General features: G+C 43.2%; 1 protein-coding gene across 1 annotated transcript in view; it reads right to left on the minus strand.

The window, feature by feature from the left end:
* Positions 1 to 23,091, minus strand: part of COL9A1 (collagen type IX alpha 1 chain) — a 377,557-nt gene that overhangs the window by 277,027 nt on the left and 77,439 nt on the right. The gene's annotated exons all lie outside the window — the stretch shown is intronic.

The raw sequence follows: 23,091 nt of genomic DNA on the forward strand, positions 1-23,091 counted from the left end.
CCGATAGACCCTCGTCTGACAGCCGATCATCCGAACTTCACTGGTTCCAAACCGACCTCTTCGAGTGATCTACGGTCCTGACTGGGAACCATCAGGAGTGCCATGGCAATATCGGAGATTGGAGGACGATCGGGCGCTGGAGACGGAAGACGAGAAAACTGTCCATGCGGTCCGGGTAAGGTCGTGTAACACGACAAATTGCGAAACGATGATGGTTCTTTGAGACATTCGCTGCTTACAAACGAGGAAGAGTACAAATACTCTATCTTCCTTTGTGGACAGTGAAGGGTGGGTAACGCGGACTTTTGTCCCCCTTTGTAATCTGTCGTGCCTATCTTTTCTCCCCACTGATTGTTTGATTGATTGATTGTCAGGGTAGCTCCCTTTTTCTTTGATAATCAGAGTAGCTCCTTTTTGAGGCATTCCCTGTCTGCAAACGGTGAGGGATAGAAATAGTCTCTCTCCCTTTGCAGATAGTGAAGGATAGGTAACGCGGACCTTTGTCCCCCTTTGTAATCTGTCGTGCCTATCTTCTCCCCACTGATTGTTTACTTGGATCTAGTTCTTTTTGAGATATTCTCTGTTTGCAAATAACGTAGAATAGAAATATTCTGTCTAGTCTTTGCAAGCAGTGAAAAAGGATAGGTAGTGCAGACATTTGTCCCTGTTGTAACCCGTCATGCCTATCTTCTCCCCACTGATTGGTAGTTGGTTTTGCCCGGACCGCTTATTAGAGATGAACCATCCGGCTCCACTGGAAGGCACCCCTAATAAGGACATGTTTACTAAATATGGACTAGTCGCTGTAGCTTATAGCAAACTATGGCATAAATATACAAAGAAGGACTCCGAAAGTCAGTGGCCACTGATGGGATCCTTTGATGACCATAAAATAGAAACGCTAGAAATAGCTCTACGTAGCAATAAAACGACGCCCACTATGCTCGACAGTATCGGCATGTGGCGCAAAGAAACAACGCAACGGAAAAAGAGAGAAGAAGTAAAGGCAGAAAAAGAACTACGAAAGGCAGCTCACCTTGCCGCTAGAAAGTTAGAGGAAGAAATAAAGGAGAGAAAGGAAGCTAAACAAAAACAAGAATCTGAAACGTTAGGCCAGTGCCCTGTTAGGACCCCCTCTACGCTCTACCCTGAGTTGCCTTCCAAGCAACGGGCGAACGATGAATTGCTATTAGGTCCTCCGATCATCTACATGCCCCCTCCATACGCTCCCTCCCAACCTATATGTACAAACACTCCAACAAAGTAGTATGATTAAAACGCTTTATAAACTTGTAGGTATATGCAACACTCCAACAGGGTAAACATGTTAAAACACTCTTTTTAAACAACTATTTACATGGCAGCCTGCTGCAACATCCATCCCAAGGAATTCACCGTCCACGTGACACAGTCCCAGTCCCTCCCTCCTCGGAGTAGCAACATTGGGCTGCCTTGGTCTGTCTTTTAGTAGGCTTTGGGCTATAAAACACGCCTACAAAATCCATCGGCCTGTGAGGCGGCATCAGTGGCGAACCATTGTGCGAATAGGCCGGAGGCAACACGACGCGCCGAGACCCGGACGGCATCGAGGTGGTGTCCAACAAGTTGTTGTACTGGTCTGGCCATCCTACAATGCTGCACCGAAAGATGGCGTGGGGTGCCCTGGGGGAAGGCGACGCGAACGGGCCTCCCCCGCCTCCCCAGGTGGAGGCTCCTCAGTTGCAGTAGGGCACCCCTTAGCGTTTCACTCACCGACCAGTTGCAGTAGAAGCACCCCTTAGCGTTTCCCTCGCCGGCCAGCTGCAGCAGGACTGCCATTAACGTTTCACCTGCCGGACGACCACCCAGGCGGAGGTTCCTTTCTGCACCAAGGTTTCCATTAGCGTTCCACCCAAGAAGTGGACCCCCGCAGTTGGTTGGTCGGGGGACCCACTCCGGTGGCTGTGGTGGAGAACTGCTGCTGCCACAGGACTCTCAAAATGGCGGCCGGCTCTTCGGATTCGGGCCTGGTCCACTAAGATGGCTCTGGGCTACCTTGGAACTCGGAAGCTTGCCTGCTCGGGCATGGGCCCCACCCTTGAAAACGTCCTCTCAGCTTTGCAGATTCTACGGGAGTCATCGGCCCTCGACTCCCGCGGACTTCCGGTGGAGGCAACCGCCACTATTGCTCGATCATTCCACGTTAACTTGTCTTTGCCCCGGGCGGCAGCCATCTTGTCCCCATTTTGTGCCGTGAGAGAGACTGATTCAGGGCGTCGGTAGAGAGACACGCCTGCTGTCCCGCTCTCTGAAAGGACCACGGCGTTGCTGCGAGATGGTGGTGCCCTCATGCTGACGCCAGCTTCTGTTTGAAGTACCAGGAGACACTGTAGACTACCAACTCGAATCAGTTCCGGTGGAACCTCAGCATGACCCGGTTTCGAGTCACGGTTCATGCTGTCTGTTCTTTCTGTGGGCGTTAATGAAAATTTCTTGAACTACCGAAAGGGATTCTGGTCCGACCGCTAGTTAGTGGAAACATTTAGACTGTACCCTGGGCCCACCCAACCTCGCCCCAAAATGGCGCCGATGTGGGAGGGACCTACAACTCCTTATAGGCGTTCCGGTTACTTGGCATTAATGTTAAGAGATATGTATACGGCCTTTTTGTACATGGCGGGCGGGGGACGGGGAGGGTACTGACTGGGCATGCAAACAACCTTATTGATGCTGATATTCTCATTATTGATCAATTTTATTTTCGCGTTAAGGTAGTGTTGCTCATGATACTCGACGCCTCTTGCACCGTGGCCGGCCTATACGGTTGTAGGCCCGTATTTGTATACTGACATTTTCACAATAAAGGGTTTTCGAAGGAATGATGGAATCAGCGTCATAACAATCGCCTAGGTTGGTAAGGTTTTGAATAATGGCTGTCATTCCCAAACGATAGAAGACAGATAATGCAGACCCTTTGCCTGAATTTTGGATTGATGAAAATTTGTATCCATCACACCTGTCTTCTTCCAGAGTTGTTAGAAAATGGTTGACTGTAGCTTAAGGTATCTGCCGAATGCAAGGTATGGTATTTTGTTCCATAATATACGACTAATTGAGAAACAAATGCACGAAGAGGGAACTCGAATTTAGGGACAAATAAAATGAAGCATTTTTGGTATAGTAGAGAGGAAGGATATAGTACACAGAAAGAAATGCGAAAAGAATAGTCAAGATCTGTGGTATTATACGTTCCTGCAGCTAGTCTGGTACGTGGTAAGTAGAACTTTTTCGTGTTTATGCGCGCTGATGTGCTTTGAATGCTGCACCCCCCCCCTTCTTTTCTTCTCTGTAGGTTACATCGGAGTTCCGACTGAAGAATGGAGTGGACATGGACCGCACCGTGCTCCATGTAGGGAAAGACATAGACAAGCGCTGTGAGATGGTGCGTGGAGTGCAGACCATCACTGAGAACGTGAAAAACTGTATGGTATGACTGTGCGTACGTGCCCTGATTGTACGGTATGAATGTGTATGTATTGCGTATGCCTGGGTCACTGGAGAGAACGTCTTTGTATGACTGAAATGCTTGCCTATCGATCAAGGAGATGGGAAAATAAACCCGAATATGGTAACTCCCCGTTTGAAGAAACGACTCTCCCTCTCCCGGAAGCTAGTAAATTGGAGGGTGACTTAGGCCAGAAACTCGAAGGATCATTTCAGTACGACGAACGCGACTCCAACCGATGACCCAAAATGTACCACCAGTAAGTCGATTTTTGTGCTGACTAACTAAGAGAAGTTAAGAATACCGCAGGTCGGGGTTCATCCGAAACCCCCCCCTCAGCCCAGAAGTTAGGGATACTGGCATGTTTTAGATTCACCACTTCTTCTTCCATCTACTTAGAAAATAAGAGTTGTACCATTGAACGTCCGGCCGATACTCCTCCTCTCCCTTCACCTCAGAACCTAAGAGCTTCACCTGCGGCATCCCTCAAACCTCATCTCTCAGTCCTACCGTGTTCAACACCTACATGACGCCACTGGCCAACATCGTCAGAACGCAGAGGATCAACACCATATCCTATGCAGATAGCACCCAACTCATCCTTTCCCTCTAAGAAGACCCCTCCACTACGAGGACCAACTTCCACAACTGCATGACAAAAGTTACCAACTGGATGAAGACCAACTGCCTGAAGCTCAACACAGACAAGACTGAAGTGCTGATCTTTGGGAACAACACCTCCCTGTGGAACAATACAGACCATGCCCACAACCTTGGCATTATCCTGGACATCAAACTCACCATGAAGTGCCAGATCAATGCAGTCTCCTCCACCTGGTTCCACATATTCTGCATGCTCTGAAAGATCTTCAAAGGGCTCCCTGCCGACACTAGTAACACCGTTCACCCAAGCCCTAGTTACTAAGTGGTTGGACTATAGCAACACTCTCTAGGCAGTAATCACCACTCAAGTTCTGAAGAGACTCCATATGAGACAGAACTCAGCTGTCAGACTCAAACCTTGACCTCCCTAGATGAACCCACATCCCCCCACTTCTTGTACTTCCACTGTCTTCCAATCCAGAAAAGATGCCAATTCAAGATGATTACACATGCCTACAAAGCCCTGCATAACCAAGGGCCAACATACATCAACCACAACCTGAACCTTCACAAACCCTCCAGACACCAGCACTCTGCCTCCCTCAGGTACACCCCCACATCTGCCAAAGCCACTGTAGGGTATGATCATTTAAAAGAACCTTGCCACCAAGTCCTGGAACACCATCCCTCTTCACTTCTGAACAGCATCTTTGCTTCCAGAATTCAGAAAGGGACACAAGACCTGGCTCTCGACTGATCCTAACAAAGAACCAAGCACCTGGATACCTTCGTGGGAGATTAGCTGCACTCTACAAATCCAAACTGACTGATTGAAGTCTGGACTTTGATTTGTTTTTTCTTTTCAGCCATTCAGTCATATATTTAATGGAGTACTTTGAATCATCGTCTTGTTCTATGACCCATGTTATGTTATGTTATGTTATAGCGACTTGTAAAGCGCGCGATTACCAAATAGGTGTCCTGGCGCTGTCCACTACTCCCTAATCCTGACAGGCAAAACTAATTACCAAACAGCCAGGTCTTCAGCGCTTTTCTAAAACACAGTAGGCTATCCATACGTCTCAGATGGAGAGGCAGCCCATTCCATAACTTGGCTGCACCAAAGGAAAAGCTACGTCCACCCCTGTGGGCCTTTTTTATAACGGGGACAGTAGTCAGATTAGCGTCAGATGATCGAAGCCGCCGCGGAGGGGCATACCATTTAAATTGTTTTATTAAAAAGTCAGAGCCTTCCTCATGTAAAGCCTTAAAAACCAGGCACAATGCTTTAAACTGGACTCTGCTTTTAACTGGAAGCCAGTGCAGATCTCGGATGGCCTTTGAAATGGGAGCAAATTTAGGGATGCCGGTTATCTAGCAGCAGCATTCTGTAATAACTGCAATCTGTGCAACAGATTTTCCTGAATGTTAAGGTACAAACTGTTGCAGTAATCCAATCTAGATGTTACGAGGGCCGTTACCACTGTTTTTCGGCATTCATGGGGGAGCAGGATCAGGATTTTTTTCAAAATTCTCAGGATGTATCCTATTTTAGAGGCTACCGCTTTAACATGTATGGCCATAGAGAGTTTGGCATCCACCACCATCCTGAGATTTTTTACCTTATCAACCGGGATGGGAAGGGCCCCTAGTTCCTGCGGCCACCATAAGGGCGTCCAGAAATTGGGGTTATTCCCAAACAACATGACCTCGGTCTTATTTGAGTTCAACCTAAGACAGTTACTAGCCATCCAGTGCCCCACTTCCGACATACAGGACTGAAAATTAAGATCCAGCCCCTTTTCTCGACCAGGGAGTAAAGACACTATGATTCGCGTGTCATCCGCATACGAAGTGACACTAAACCCGTAGCGTCTGATAATGTGAGCAAGGGAGGTAAAATAAATGTTGAACAAGGTGGGGCTTAATGAAGACCCCTGCGGAACCCCGCATGGTAAGGAGAAGGGTTGAGAGGAAAAATTTCCCAAGGACACTGTTTGGCTGTGGTCCGAGAGAAAAGAGTTTAGCAAATCCCATGCTTTTCGCCGAATCCCTCCTTTCCTTAGACGATCCATCAACAAGCCGTGATGGACCGTATCGAACGCGGCCGATAGGTCCAGAAGGATCAAGGCCGCTCTGCCTCCCTGATCCACTGCCGACCTAATTTTTTCCGTGGCATTGATCAGAGCGGATTCGGTACCATGTCCTTCCCGGAATCCGTATTGGGAAGCGTCAAGCAAAAGGGTATTCTTCATAAAGGCAGTAAGTTGTTGATTCATTGCCTTTTCAACTAGTTTAGCTGGAAGAGGCAGACGGGAAATGGGACGGAAGTTGTTTGGATCCGAAGGGTCCAGACTAGGTTTTTTTAGTAGTGGAAGAATGGAGGCCTCCTTCCAGATTTTGGGGAATTGCCCCCCTTCGAACATTCCATTAAAAATAGGAGTAAGATAGGAGGCTATTAAGACAGGGGCCAATTTAATCATTTTCATAGGGCAAGGATCCAATGGAGACCCGGAGTTTGCTTTAGCAAGTAATTCCAATGTGTCCTGCAAGGTTAGGGGCCTGAAAGCCTCCAAGGTATCCGCCGGCATAGTCAAATCATCAACCTTCAGCTCGATCTCGCGACCAATCCTAATTGAATCACCGAGGCTAGTGAAGATGTTATTAACTTTGGTTTGAAAAAATAGCGCAATTTTTCACAAAGCTCTGTGCTTGACTGGACGGGGGCTGGTTTGACTGAGGACAGGTTGGTAATTGCGAGAGAGAGCTCTTTTGCAGAGTTTTTAGCCGCCTCTATCTGAGCGGCATAAAACTTTTGTTTTGCAGCACGTAACATATGTTTATATGTAACCATGCTTGCTAGATATATCGCCTTTTCCTTATCCGAATAGCCCTTCCTCCAATTCCGTTCAAGTCTCTTGCATATGCATTTTTGCAATTTTAGTTCCTTCGAATACCAGGGGGCTGAGGGAACCATTCTTTTAAGTACGGCCAATTTGGGAGGTGCAAGGTCTATGCAAGCCTGCGTAAGCCATTTCGTGTAGTGAGAGGCAGCCTCCTCCATATCGCTGGCAATGGGTGTGAGAGAAGCTGTTAATACCATAGATAGGGTCTCTGCTTCCACCCTATTCCATGCTCTAACTTTCTTCTGTTCGCGTTGGTACCTCCCATTGGATATGTGGGGTTTAACTGTAAGATTCAACAGAACTCCAGCATGGTCTGACCAAGCCAGCGGCAGAAGGCCCGAGAAAGATAACTCAGGAATGTTTGAAAAAACCCCATCGAGGGTATGTCCCGCCAAATGCGAGGGACCCGTTACTTGCTGGGAGAGCTCTGCGGCTTCCCTAAGATCTAGTAGGCGTGCCGTTTCCGGGTCGTCAGCCCGCTCCAGATAAAAATTGAAATCACCTAGTATAGTATGGGAATTCCCCAGCAAGGCGTCCTCTAAGAGGGTTCCTAGCGCAGGAAAGAAAGAGGATTTAGCGCCGGAGGTCTATATATAAGGATGCCCTTAAATGAAAAATGGTTAAACGTAAGTGCCGCGCAAGCAGGCAGGGGAAGCGCTTTACAAGTTCCCTGGATCGAACTATGATAGAGGATGGCCAGACCGCCTCCCCTCTTGTCTGGTCTGTTAAGCACCTCACACTGAAAACCAGGGGGGGTGGCTTTAACTAGGTCTGGCCCGGACGCCTCGTCCGTCCAGGTTTCTGTAATGAAGGCGATTTTAATGCCTAGGTCAATCAGTAAATTAGCACATTCCGTGCTATGTTTCACCAACGATCTGGCATTTATAAGAATGCAGCCAAAATTCTCCGTGGAACCTCTAGCAAAGACTACAGCCTCCTTCAAGGCTTTGATGGGTTCAAAACATACTGTCGGAAGCGGCGTTCCACAATTGGGGCAGGAACCTGGGGGCAGACTATTACTAGCCTCAGCCCCCAGGCACTCACAATTGGCATGACTTCGCCCCCCCATTTAGCTCCATCAAAGCTTCTCTAGAGTAATAGTATTGTCTATGCGGACCTAAAAGCAATTGGCCAGGGATTGGGGCACTGAGCGTGACCTGGGCGCGTACGGGCGCAGACGGGCTCGCCCTAGGCGCGCATTCGGCGCGCCAGCGGCGCGGTCGCGCCAGCGCCCCTAAAGTAGGCGGCTACCGCTCAACTAGACTGCCAACCAGTCCGTCCCTTCAAGATGGCCGCCGCTACCCGGAGGACCCCGCTCCACAGGCAACGCCTGCTCGGGTCCGGGACGGCGTCAGGTAAGTGGGAGAAGCAGCAATTCCCCGCTAAATCTAAAATTACGTACAGGCTAAAAACTGTTGTGCAAAATTGGCAAGTAGCGCGTTAAAAGAGTCAATCAATAGCAGCAAAATCACAGTCACCTCAGTGCGAGAATCGCTCCCAAAATCTAGCGTGTAGATTTTTCCCTACTCCCGGCTCAAGCCTCAGGAGTGAATGGACACTGCGCGGTCGCGCCATCGCCCCTAAAGTAGGCGGCTACTGCTCAACTAGACTGCCAACCAGTCCGTCCCTTCAAGATGGCCGCCGCTGCCCGGAGGACCCCGCTCCACAGGCAACGCCTGCTCGGATCCGGGACGGCATCAGGTAAGTGGGAGAAGCAGCAATTCGCAGCTAAATCTAAAATTACGTACAGGCTAAAAACAGTTGTGCAAAATTGGCAAGTTGCGCGTTAAAAGAGTCAATCAATAGCAGCAAAATCACAGTCACCTCAGTGCGAGAATCGCTCCCAAAATCTAGCGTGTAGATTTTTCCCTACTCCCGGCTCAAGCCTCAGGAGTGAATGGACCCATGTTGGATGAGAGCTAGCACTTAAAAAATGGTATCTCATTTTGATCTATAATGCAGTAGTATAGAAAGAAATTCATGGTGGATTCAATGGTCATTAGGCATTCAAATTCTCCAGTCCAGATTATCATCCATCCACCACCTTACTTGAAGGTTGATATGCAGTTCTTAGGGTGATAAACAGTGTTGGGCTGTCACAAACATGAAATTGTGCATATATAGCCAAACAACTCCAATTTGGTTGTACCTGTCCTGTGAATATCTTTCAGGTGCTGTTTGTTGAACGTAAGCCATGTATCAATGTTCTGTTTGGAGAGAAAGGGTTTTTTCCTGACTACCCTACCACGAAAGCTGAAGATGTTAATTCTATTTGCAATAAGATAATCATGAAGTCTAAGGTTTTCTACATTGGCAGATGCCTGCAGACCCTAGATTTAGCAAGGGCATTCTTTAGGATACCTAAGAACATCATGTGGTCTGAGTTCGGGGTGAATTTGGTGGGACACTCCAACAAAGATTGGTAATTCTCTTGAACTTTAATTTGTTAATAATCTTTCTCAGAATGGATTGATGGGCTTCTCACTGGATGGAAAAGGTTATATTAGCATTCTTAGAAACATGAGCAGCCAAAAACCTTTTTCTGAGTCTGTCACAGATGCCATCAGACCTAGGCATGCTGCTATCACAATCCTAAATGCTCCAGATCAAAATGATAAAGTTTTGATTTTATGTACATGTGGTAACACTTATTTAAGGTAAAGTAATCATCGGCACTGGCTTAGCAGCATCTGTGTTATATTAAGAGGGTGTACTTTCGTTTTCACATTTATCTTTAATTGCAAGCCCTTGGTATTCCAGTAGTGTCACTGTAGTCATACCCTCTGATAACTTATGAAGGTGTTTCCATCTCTCCGTGTTTCACATAGAATGTCTACATGTTCTTGTTTTGGCAATAAAGTCCTGACAATTGAATCTGTAAAGATATGTTATGTCCTTGGCACTGAATCTGTCTCTTAAGGGAAAATAGAGAAAATAATGTATGTGTTTACATTCCTTGAATCATCAAATAATTGACCAACTACAGAGTCATAGATTCTTAAATGTCACTGGTGAGAATAGAGACTTGTTCTTCAGAGGATTCTGTTAAGAACTGCCTATAATATATTCTTCTTTACCTGTGTCATCATCTTCTTGATCCACAGATTCTAGGAGATATCTTCTTGTTTCATCTGGCCATATTCGGGCAAATCAAATTCACCTTCAGCAATTAAATAATTAGAGCTTCCTTTTTTTGGAAGAAACTGACACCAAAGTAGTGAGGACAGGGTATAAATAGTGTCTGATAAGAGAAGAGTTTCAGAAGTGGAGCAGAAGTTTAATGATGCAGAAGCCTTAGTTATCAGAGATTCTGAGATAATGACAGTGGTAAAGGAATTCAAACACTCTTTAAGAAAATATAGCATTTTTGTGGGCGCTAAAGGGGAAATATAGTGGTTTAGTGAAGAATTTTATTGAAAATCCTGGGACCACCAGTAATTTCATAGATTAATATACAGAGAGCCCCGAAGGATGGTAAAAGGCCCAATTCACACGGAAAAGTGATAAACTGACAGATATAATCATTTATTCTTTGGAATTTTCACACACCTTATGAAGGTGGTTTTTATTTAAAAAACAAGAACTACTTATGTGGTTAGGGAATACAAGATGTAGCCAATATCACTGAAGCAACAAATTCCTATATTTAAGACATAGTCTGTAAAGTCTAATACATTTGGGACACATTTCTTTTTGCTTCCTTAAATTCACCCTCAATGCCTCAATGAAGAGACTATTATTTAACGTTGTATGGGTAAACTAAAGACTCAAAGCTATAGCCAAAATTAGAAGGAATTGAATGTTTCAAAATATAGCTCCAAATGAAGTCAGTAAAGTATTAATATCGTCTTTCTTCGATTGAAGTCAATATGCTATGGTTTTGTTTGTAAGATTGTTATTATTAATATGAATTTCAGTTGATATGTTTTCTTCATTTAGAGGTGTGTTTCATTTGTGATTTCTCTTGTTTGTTCGTTTTGAGTTCATGTGGCTTAATCACCTCTTGTTATCATTTTTATCTTCTAAGTTTCTCTAACCAATAGCTTCTATTTGATTGTAGAATATCTTTCACTGTTTATGTCTTGTTGTTTTTTAAACATTTATACTTATATTTTCCTTTCTTCTCTAGTTTCTTTTTACTTCTCTGTATAAATTTGTAAAGGTATTATCTTCTTGTGTTTATATGTTTCCAATGGAGCTATGAAGTAGCACAATTGTACAATACTATGTGGGTTAAATGGTTAGGTTACCCTCTTTGAAAATAAAGGGTATTCGCAACCCATTAAAGACGCATTTAGCCAACCCTAAAATAGCCATTTTGTTACTTTAAAAAAATGACCTGATTCAGAATGAAGCATGAACACTGAACAAACTTTGCATTGAAATGTTTGATTTCTCATACCATTGTTATGAAAAACAGAATTATAATTATTTTTCATTAGGCCTTAATTATTAATTCCGTAGCTTAGGTATCTGACTCAGGCAGATGGTTATATTATGATTCTGTAGTAAATAGTGATCCCCTTTCTATTATACATGTGTGTCAGGTTCTAATCATTCTGATATCACTTTTGGAACAATATCAATGTAAAATGAAAGTCAAAACAACTTAAACTTATTCATTGATTCATATGAATCCTCTGAATATACTCCAAACAAAATGCAAAAATCATTAAAAAAAAGCAGTAACTGAAAGAATATTGGGTGATTAGTGGAGCTTTGTAAAGAGAAATTTTCCATTTTTCTCAACATTGCATGTATCAAAGTCAAGAATTGATTATATGCAATCTGCCGAGAATATAATTGCTAACCTGTTGCATTCAGAAAATTACATTGATTTTGATGGTCGATCAACTGCTGGAACTCTTAGATATTGATAATTGAGTCTAGGAAAAAACAACTATAAATGGAAGATAAGTGTTTTAATTTTGAACGAGTCCCATTTCAACTTGAGAAAAAAATGCACAGACAAGAAAGACAAGGGTGCAAGAGCAAAAAGCAGTCTAAACAATTCAGGGCACCATTATATTTTGAGTTTTGAACAGATATCTATATTACTACCCTTTCCAAGAGATGTATCCTAGGTACACTATTCGATGTTCAAAATCAGGCTACCACCCTGAAATGTGCTATGCAAGAAATTTTATGAGGACCATATCCCAACAAAGTAGGCCCCTTGTTCATTGAAGATAAAGAATTATGGCATCAAATCCTAATAAAGACAAACAGCTGGCATTCCAAGCATAGGTCTTACATTCAACCAGCAGTCAAGCAGGTGGAGGACATCACCCTAGAGATAAAACTGAGCAATATCTCTGAGATCTGCTTTATGGCTAGGGGTCTTTTCATAGATTAAATGGTTTTGCCTGACCTTTAAGAAATGTAAATTATATAACACTCACTCCCTACCAAGGTTTCTTTACACCCACTGAGATTACTACTGGGTCAGCAGCCATATCTAAATTCAACAGATGGAGTACCATCAGGATGGTGGATGTAGTTTCATCTGCCTTCCTGATGAACGGTACTCCATCCCTCAAACTTAGAATATGGCTCTAATTATTCTTGTTATTTTTTGGCCTCTGTGTGAAAGTCATACTTTTTGCCCTGATCACCCCTACATCTTGACGCATACTGGTGGCTACTGACTCTGACTGTTCCCTGGGCTTTGCTAACCAGGCCCAGGGCCAGTGCTCTGATTAAAAAGATATATGGTAATTAGATGTAATTACAGTTGGCACTGACAACCTACTTGTAAGTCCTTAGTATATAGTAGGGCATGTAGGTTTAGGGGCCCAGCAGCTTTGAGGCACTTAAGTGTGCACTGATGTGTTACCTGCTGTCATTTTAAAAGTAAAAGACACACAGATGATGGATGGAATGCACAGCAAATCAAACATTCACCCCAGTCAATAGATCTGGGCTCACCATACCACCCCAGTTTAGACCCAGTCATATGCAAATCAGTCTTGACCCTGTGCCGCATGGGAATAGTCCAGCCCGAACTGCCAAGCCAGGTCCTCCCTGGACCGGTAACAAGCATCCTGGGACCAGTTTCGGGGCATCACCAAAAAGTCAGTCCTGCTTTGTAAGCTGCTTTTAAATTGAAATTACATGCAAATTCGACATTGAATTTGAAGGTACTATCTTTTTATTGACGTATAAGTCTCCCCTAAGGTCTACCCTAGGTACCCCCAGGGTATGGTGCATTTTAAAATATATTTTATATGCCCTGGTGAGAGGAAAACGACTCATTTACTTTTCCCTCCATTGTAGCATTTTAGCTCCATAGGCAAACATGGGAATACTGAAATACAGTGTAACTATTCACAGGAGTGAGCTAAAATAATATTTCAAGGACTTAAAACATTGGTAATGATAAATCCCAAAATTGCCACTGTTGAATTTATCATAACTAATACAGAAAATATTTCAGTGAGTCAAAATACAACCTTCTAGCAACCTTTCCTGAATGGTCATCCCTTAACAGGCTTAGCCAAACTGCATAGACAAGGTGATAAGTGACCTGCATATAGACAGCAGTTATCTGGTGGGGGGGGGGGGGGGTTCTGCATCTGCAGAAAACAGGCCAGGAAGGGGTCTGGGTAAACTAACTGGGCTTCAAAGAGAGCAGAACAGTAAGGAATGCTAATGAGGCCTCCCCCTCTTCCTGTACCCCCAGCCAGATAGGAGCCCAACAATGGAATTTGCAGGAGGTCTGGAAAGCAGGTGTTAAGGGAAATGAGCCATATCAGTAGGTTGGCTCAGCCTGCTCTTACTCCCAAGGAGAGAAATTCTCCATCTTGAATTTTAAAGTACAATGATTTGTGGGACAAGAATATGCCACACTTTGGAAGAAGCTGTCAGGCATTTGCGAGGCAACCTATCCCCATTGGTCAGGGGTGCCCCCTACTTGTCACCCCAGAACATTAGATAAATATGTGAGATATGCATAGCAACTCAGATCTGCTGCTTGAAACTACAAGGAGAAGGACTGTCCTGCTGGAACCCTGGTCTGCACCCCAAAGGATTGCAGTCTGAAGAACTGCTCCTGCTGCACACTTGGAACTACAGCCCTGTGAACTTTGCCTTGATTCAAAAAGGGTTATTCAGCGGACTCTCTGGATGTAGCAGGTTAACAGAGCTCACCTGCACCATCTCCCCCAAGACGTCCTCAGCCTGGAGTGCGTCCAGTGGACTTTTTAGGATTGTTCCAGATGCATTGTGGGAATTGTAGTCCCAAACTTACAAGGAATAGCTCAGAGTTTCTAGACCGTTGGATCTGTGTTTTGAACACTTTGAACCCTCAAGAGGAACTTCAGGAAGAAGTTTCAGAGTTAGGAGCAATGTTTGTAAAAAGCCTCATAATGTGACCAATTCATGGACGAGAGTCAGGCCGCCGACATCTAACTGCAACCTAGCCTGGATTTCAGGTTTATCCAGCTGAAAGTTCCGGACCTCAAGACTTACAGGAGTTCACCAAGGCCTCACGCTGAGCCAAGCTGCCGCCATCGACACTAATCCTGGCCTGAAGGCGAGCCTTGCTCAACAAGGAGAGCAACACTTCCAGATACAATTTTAAGAGCAAGAGTGAAATTTTGACAGGGGCCTCCTGCTTAGTGTATCTGACCAAGCCTCCATCGCGGTCAGCCTCAAACTTTGACTATGTCTGGGTCAAGCACTACCAGATGTTCCAAGTTGGCGCTGCATGTTTTTAAGCACTAGAAAGTGTTTATTCTGTAAGAATTTGTAGTAATTAACTCCAGGTAGCTGTGATGTACTTCAAGTAGATTTATTAAGTTCAGTTACAAGTAGTTGAGTTCTTGTGAAGCAGCCCATACTCCAACTGTCACACTTAAGCATCCAGGCACCCAAACATTCCATTAAAGACCATCACACCAACATTCCATGCATCACATTCACATTGGCTGAGCAGCTAGGGAGGAAGTAACAAGATAAATATAATACAGGTTACTACAGAATTCATATCTCCGTTTTCCTATATTGGTTTTTTGTTTTTTTGATATCATTTTGATCATAAAAATATGTCCTATTTGTATAAATTGGTTGTGGATTTTTGTTGTGTGTTGTGTCTTACTTAATCATTCTATTGGTGCTTTTAAAAGCTTCATACACCTGTCTCCTACGCACACAAGGCACTCCACAACACCGGACCAATGTACCTCAACAGCCGACTCAGCCTCTACACCCCCACCCTCCAGCTCCGCTCAGCAGACCGCGCCCTCACCACCGTCCCCCGCATCTGAAGAGTGACCGCCGGCGGCAGACCATTCTCCCACCTCGCCGCCAAGACATGGAACACCCTCCCCATCCACCTGCGGCAGACCGAAGACCTTCTGACCTTCAGAAGACTTCTCAAGACCTGGCTCTTCCAACAGTAGCAGCCTCCCCCTAGCCCCCTAGTGCCTTGAGACCCTCGCGGGTATGTAGTGCGCTTTACAAATACCATGATTGATTGATTGATTGATTGCCTGCTTGCATCCAGCTACAAAGGGTTGAGCCAGAGGCTAAGGTATTGAGACCTTGACTGGATCTTATATTGTGTTGGTGGCCCTGCTGCTAGTGGTAGATGCTCACTTACCCCTACCAATAATCCACCTTCCAACACCCTCCAGCAAAATAAATTGATAGTTCAATGGCAAAGTCCCTATAAGCTTTTAGAGAAAATAACTCTGGCTACTTACAAAACAACCATTCTCTACCAATGAACAACGGCACAAATATATCATACTAGTCTACTCAAGGCATTATAAGATGCAGAGCAGGGAATTCAGTCGATGATCCTTTCCTATAATCAATGCCACTCCTACGGAGGACACGTTTTCCACTTTGAAGGAGCTGAACTTAAGTTTTACACTTTGAAGGTGCTCAACCCAGTATCTCTTGGAGATTCCATTACAGACACCCAAAGGAATTACATTTACAATCTATAAAAGAGCATCCACCACCAATATTTACAATCATATTAATCATATTAATCCTGAACCTAACAAACTAAGTAATCAAAGATCATACCTAATACCAGAATCCAGGAGCAGGAATACGAAAAACTAAATAAACAAGACACTAGCCTATTGGATCACAGAAGCCTCGGATAGTGCTTGGTGTGTCTCATTGTATTTCTGCCATACATAATGGAGGCATACCTTTCTGTAGTGACTTTAGGTGGATTATTGATATAGGCCAGTTCAATAACAACCTAATGACAAGGGTTCTCAAACTCATTGAAAGATCTGCAAAAGCTTAATATTTATCTTGAATCAACCTAACAGAAGATTACAGACATTACCAGCCATTATTCCATCAATATAAAAACAACCTTTTCCGCTCCTTCAGGACTATACAAAGCTCAATTTCAACACCTAGTGGACACACTACTATTTTCATACAAAGCACATGCATCAGAATATCCCAGCAATACTATGATTTTAGTTCTGCTCCAGACTCCCAGCTGAAATAACTATTAATGTGTTTATTTCCATATTAATGCTCGAGCTTTATACAAAATCCAAAATAAAGTAGGATGGCAGCCACAGAAGAGAGCTATCCTAGCTACTCATTAGGTTAAGCAGAAATAAATAAATATAGATAAATTAAAACTTTTCAAAATATCCCTTCATCCACAAAAAGGAGCAAGATCATTCTATGGATTATTCGAGTATAATTGAAAATATATGCATAATATGGCATGTGCCAGACTACCTCATTTCAACCCTGAATGTATGACTACTGCCACTAGACCTTAGGTGAAGAACTAGTACTGCTTTGTAAATATTTTAAACAACCTTTTTTTCCAACAAACCAATGCACCAGGGATAGATTTAAGGACAGTATTTTCAGAATCAAATGATAAGAAGCAAAACAGATTAATTGTTTATATCAGCAGGAAATTACCACCCAGAGAAATACATTGCTCAACAAACAAGAGTGCTTAGAGATCAAATTTACTCCCTTCACTGATCATGACTCTCTAACATGGTTAGCTTGGGATAACAACATTAACACTCTGTATACTCAGATCGCTTTCTCTTTTCAGACAGCCCACTCATATAAGAAATGATGAGAGGAGGAGAGTAGAGATAAAAGTGAAGGGATTTCAGGCAGAGCAGTGAAGATTAGAGTGAGAAAAGGATAGAAGGAAACCTGGGGTGTGGGGAGCCCATCGACAAACAAGAACCAAAAGGTACCATACTGAGACTTTACTTTTGCGACCCAAAACCCACAGTCATGAGGCAAGACCTAGGTAGCAGGAAAGAGTTTGGGAACTAGTGGAGAAAAACTCCAAACTGCTTAATGTTCATAAATATCAAGTCACCTGGGTACAATTATAATTCCGAACACTGAGCCTGTGACTGAAGGTACGCTAAGTACTCTCCTTATTTTGGCACTGGATATATGGTCATAGCGAATTACCACTTCCCCCACTAGTTAAACTAAGAAGAGAATGCCATAGACATATTTGTCTTACTCCTCCTTAATTTTCTGATCTTGCTTTTGTTGGCCTTGGGACTCTTTTCTTGGTACCCCTGCTAACAAGTGCTAAAGTACGTGTCTGTCCTCTAAACATGGTAGAATTGTCCCCAGTAAAGTGGTACTATATGTACCCATGGTCTGTAAATTAAATGCTACCAGTGGGCCTGTAGCAACTATTGTGCCACCCACTTAAGTAGCCCTTTAAGCATGTCTCAGGACTACCATTGGAGCCTGTGAGTGAAGTTTAAACTGCCATGTTGACCCAGCAAAATAAACCTTCAGCTAGACCCAAACCTTCCATTTTAATATTGATAAGTGAACCCTACAGTAGTGCCTAGGCAGACCACAGGGCAGGCAATGTATGTCAAAAGTAGGACATGTAATTTTAAGTTTGACATGTTGGGGTTGTGAAAAAAATTTACATTTATTTTTCATTATTGCAAGGCCTAGGTCTCCCATACGATAACACTGGAGTTATCGTATTAAATTTAATAAGCTGTAACTTCCAAATGGGAACAGATCAACAGTTTATATTTGATGCCTTTGGAATTGTAATGAAAAATAACTCTTGGCTACAATTTTGAAAATTCCACTTTTAGAAAGACAGCATTTTCCAACCTTAGCTGTTTAGTACCTGCAGCCTGCCTCTGGGTCGCATGACTGGGTATAGTTAGCAGTTGTTCTTTATGCATTCCTCCAATACAGCCATAGCTCAGGTGTGCCTGAATGGGCCATCACTGGCAGGATGGGAGGACAGAGTTAGGTACAGCCCCACCTCACCTGAATAGTCTGTGTCCTGCCTTCACACAAAAGACTGCATACCCCCTGTAGTCAGTCTGGAGCCAAGACAGGCAACGCAGGAAACCTGTGCACTTCAATATCTAGAAGATTTTCCACTTCAAAGGAGGCACCATGTATAAATATTGGCCCTCAGACACCAACTCCTCACTACACTTCTGGACCTGTAGAAGACTCTGCCAGGAAGAAGCACTGCTATGCTCCTGAAAGGACTGCCACTCTATTAGACTTCTGCCATGAAGGACTCAAGCCTGCTGTGCTCATGTTTATGCCTGCTGCCCTCTTGCCTTGGTGAGAAGGACAAGACCTGCAACATGAACCCAGGACCACCAGACTGACTCCAAGGTCTAGTCTCTTCTAACCCGCACCTGGACTCCAACTATGAGTCCTGCCCTGCCAAGTGGTGCCACCCCAGTTCTGGACCATTGGAAGTTGGCCTAAAGGTGCACGTGCAGTGCATCTGTGGATCCAGAAGAAGCAACGCATCACCTCTGCTGCACGGTGCAAGCCCAAACATATCTGATGCATCGCCTCTGCTGAGAGGGTTCTTCCAGTGCAAGAACTCCACATCAACCTCGCAGCCGCATCTGAACCACTGCTGTGCGACACATCACCAACGCAATCCCTCACATCACAAACCTCTAGTTGACGGCAGCCTAAATAATGACAACAGACGTTGCAACACAAACCCCTCAGTCTCTTTGGAAATAGCCTGTGAATGACATATGCTGGATGCAGGAACTCACATAGCAGCCTCACAGCTTCCTGGAAACGATGCATCACATCGGCTGTGCCACACATCCTTGGCACAGCACCTCTCAACACTGTTGGGATTAAGGTACTCTTGTTCAGTACGTCCTAAGTGGGTCCCTGTTGCTGGCCTGCACACCACCACAGTTGGCCTGAACTTGTGTCTTTGTCCCAGTCCGGTGCAATCAGATTTCCAAAGTTGGCGTTTTGTACTTTTTAGTGCTATTTTCATGTAAATCTTTAAAATGGCATAACACCATTTCAACTGATTGTATTGTTGTCATTTTGGTATTGTTTGATTTATGAAGATTTACTCTATTTTTGTTATCTTGTTTAGGATCCTTTTGGTGGTGTATTTTCATTTTGTAATTGTTGTACAAATACTTAACACATTACCTCTGAGTTAAGCCTGACTGCTCTGTGCAAAGCTACCTGAGGGTTGAGCACAGGTTAATTTAGGGTTTTCCTGTGACTTCACCCTGATTGTGGTTCATGTTTGAGTAGGGGAGGTTTGACCCTCCTCCAAAAGTAACCCAATTTCTTACAGTATGATACTTGCCTAACCACATTTTCTGGGTCTGAAGACAACTCAATGCCAGTCCTAGGCCAAAGATTTCGTACTCTGATTCCACTCATCAGAATCTATGGCGATTGATTTAATACCATTTAATATTTGCATAAGGAAATAAACTAAAACATATACTTTTCAACATCTTACTATTATGTTTTGCATTCAATACCCGATACATAAACATTTTTCTTCTAGTTCAAGAATTTCTAAAACACTTTTCATCATTAAAACGTGAATTGACCAATAATCACATTATAAAAGATATTGTACTTATTATAATGGGTATAATTCCTGACCCAGAAGTCATCCTAAGTGAATTTAACTCCAACTTTCCTAAAATTCTCCCATCCAGATTTCCAGATTTCCAAATAAATTTGGTGTAGTAAAAAAAACATAAAGGTGCATTTTTAGAAATAATTGTTGCTTTGCTCCTAAAACACTGTCAGTGACAGTATTCTTTGCATGAAGATAATTTCCTTCTTACTGACTGCATTATTTTTTCTTTAGTACTCGATTCAATTTGATTCAATAAACTTTATTCGGTAGGTTAAAAAACAGCCATAAAAGTACATACAATAAATATTCAACATAAAAACAAATACATAAGACAAATGTTAAAAAGTCAACTTTGCCTCCACCCATATTCAATCTAGCATACAATACTTTTCCTGGGGTTAATTGCCCCCCTTATTAGAAGAGAGACATTAAAATATACAAAAGGATCTCCCAGTGCAAACATATAGATTAGTGCATTTTTATAATTACAAATGTTCTGTGCAAGAAAAATTGGCTTATGGTGGTAACTCCCAAGATTCTTATAAAAATCGCAGAACAGCATAAAGTGTGGTTTACATTGTTTGTACAAGCCATCACAGGGACAAGACGTCTTGTCCGGTGAGCAACTATTCATTTTAGGAAAGGGAACCAAACGATGTAACCTAGTCAAAACATAACGATGATGCTGTATAATGTTTACGCAGGACAAATAATATTGAAAGCCCTCCCAGAGGTTAAAGGACATGTACAAGGCAACAGTGGGTTTCTTCAACTTTTCATAAATCCTGTGATCATGTCTATATTTTAAAAACGATGCCTTATTAATATGCTTATTAAGAGATAAAGCCACAAGTGGATCTTGCAAAACAGATATTTTAAATGCAGTACTAAAGGATACATTCACATATGAAATCCATGGTATTTTAGAGGCATAATCCAAATGAAGACGATCTAAAATAATCAATTTATTAAAACCTGTCTCTTCTTTAAACCATTTGAAGAGCCAAAATAAAAAAGTTTTTAATAAAAGCAGATCCTCCAGTTATAGCAGGTCAACCTCCTTATGGGCAATCAGGGATGAAGCAGAAACAGTAGGTATAGCAAACATTTTACAAAATTATTTTCCTCTGCCTGAAGGGGGTCACTTGGGGTATAACCCCCCACCCCTGCCCCTACCGTGGCAGTGGAAACCCCCCTGGCCTTGTGTATGTCTACCATAGGTCGACTGCCCAGTTTTTGAGAAAACCTAAAGATTCTGTGGCAATTTCTACTCCTCTTTGTTCTTACGTTTAGGACCTGCTGGGACCAAGTACCATTTTTATTGAAGAAAATACCCAAATAACAGAAATAATTTACTCTAGTTATTGGGGAGCCCCAAATAAATCTCCTCCAGGGCACAAAGGAAAAGCAGAGTTGACCAGAGGATGGCATGGTGGAATAAGTTGAATGCACTGCATAAATCGCGAAAACATGGTTTAGCCCTAGTATACTTTCAGATCAGCAGCTCTAGGTTCATGCCCTTCTCGACCATCCCCAGACCATTTCTAGATCCAAACTGTGCTTTTGATAAAATAGAGTCACTATGTCCCCTTTCTTCTAGTCTCCATAGTAGTATTTTACTCTTCAGTTTTACTGATGAGTCTAGGAGGGAAATCTAGCAGTAGCATTTGAGGTCTGATTTATCACCCTTTTAAAAATGGGTACAATTATTGAGACTGCCCAGGAGCAGGGAATTACACACTCGTCTACTGCATAAAATGGCCATATTAAAATAGCGCCCCATAAATCCTTGGTGGCTTTAAATGCATCAACTGGCACCCCATCTGGGCCTGGTGCCTTCCCACCTGCACTTTGGTGTGGGGCAAGGAGGACCTCCTCAAGATTAATATTTAAGGGGGAGGAGATTGGTACTTAAAGCCCCTTACCCATAATTGGGTAACTATTCTCCTCAATAAAGAAAATGGCAGACAAGTGTATGACCCATGTTTCACAGGAAACAAAGAAGTTAAACTCTGGAATCAGATCATTTTTTTAAAAAGGAGGCGTTAACCAAGGCGCAAATTAACTTAATGTCATTCGTCTAGCAGCTTAGGTCATTTTAGACCAGGGTGTAGAGTTTCCTGTAATGAAAAGTAGAACGTGGGTGAGGGAACTTCTAATGATGTGAGTCAGTAACTTCAAGGTTGGCTCTGCGAAAGAGAGTCAGCAGTGTATAGCTGGGAAACCTGATAATAAATGAATAAAGAAGAAACAGTTGCGGCTTTCTTTCATACATGGCGACGAGGATAAAATACGTGTAATTGGGTTTGCATCAAGTAGACTCTGGGAGCTTATACGCGTTAATTTCTAAAAAGTCTCTAAGGAGGAGCAGTTTTGATGAAAATATGTTGTTAGATGAGTCTGATATTAAAGTAGTGGGTTATGCTGGTACAAGGATCAAAATATTGGGGATGAAGTGGATGACCGTCAAGTTTAAATCTGAGAGTGTGTATGGACAAGTGTATGTGACCAATTTTGGGCCAGATTTATTATGCTGGTGTCATCAAAAAGATTTGAATATTTATATAATAAACCCCAATGCTAAGGCACCTGTAATGGTGGTGGAGCCTATGGGAAGTGTGGAAGCCATACAATTTGAAGAAAGTCTCATAATGTCAAAATATCCTAAGGTGTTTACTGATAAATTGGGGTTACTGAAAAGATTTTCTCCCAAGATAATATTGAAGAAGGGTGCTAGGCCTGTTGTGCACAAGGTGGGGAACGTGACAAACATGATGAGGGAGCCTTTACGTAAGGAATTCGATAAGTTGTTGGAACAGGGCATAATTGAACCAATTGAAGCATCTGAGTGATTGGCTCCTGTAGGGGTGGCACCGAAGGAAGGGGGAAAATTCAATTATGTGTGGATTTATGAGATCTGAACAAGAGCAAATGGGTACACAGACAACCTCTTCCTAACATATCAGAGACTATTGCTGTTATGGGGGTAGATCTATCTTTAGTGTTTTAGATATGTCGTCTGCATATAATCAGGTGATTTACAGGAAGGGTCTTATAATTTAACATCTTTTGTGACACATTTAGGGGCGATCCGTAGTAAAAGACTGCCGTTTGGATTGGCGTTAGCGTCTGCTATTTTTCAGAGGGTGATGAAAAACATATTTAGAGACATCAGTCGAGTCATGTGCTTCCAGGATGACATACTCGCA

The sequence above is a fragment of the Triturus cristatus genome, chromosome 6 (genome assembly GCF_964204655.1).
Source record: "Triturus cristatus chromosome 6, aTriCri1.1, whole genome shotgun sequence".
NCBI lineage: Eukaryota > Metazoa > Chordata > Amphibia > Caudata > Salamandridae > Triturus > Triturus cristatus.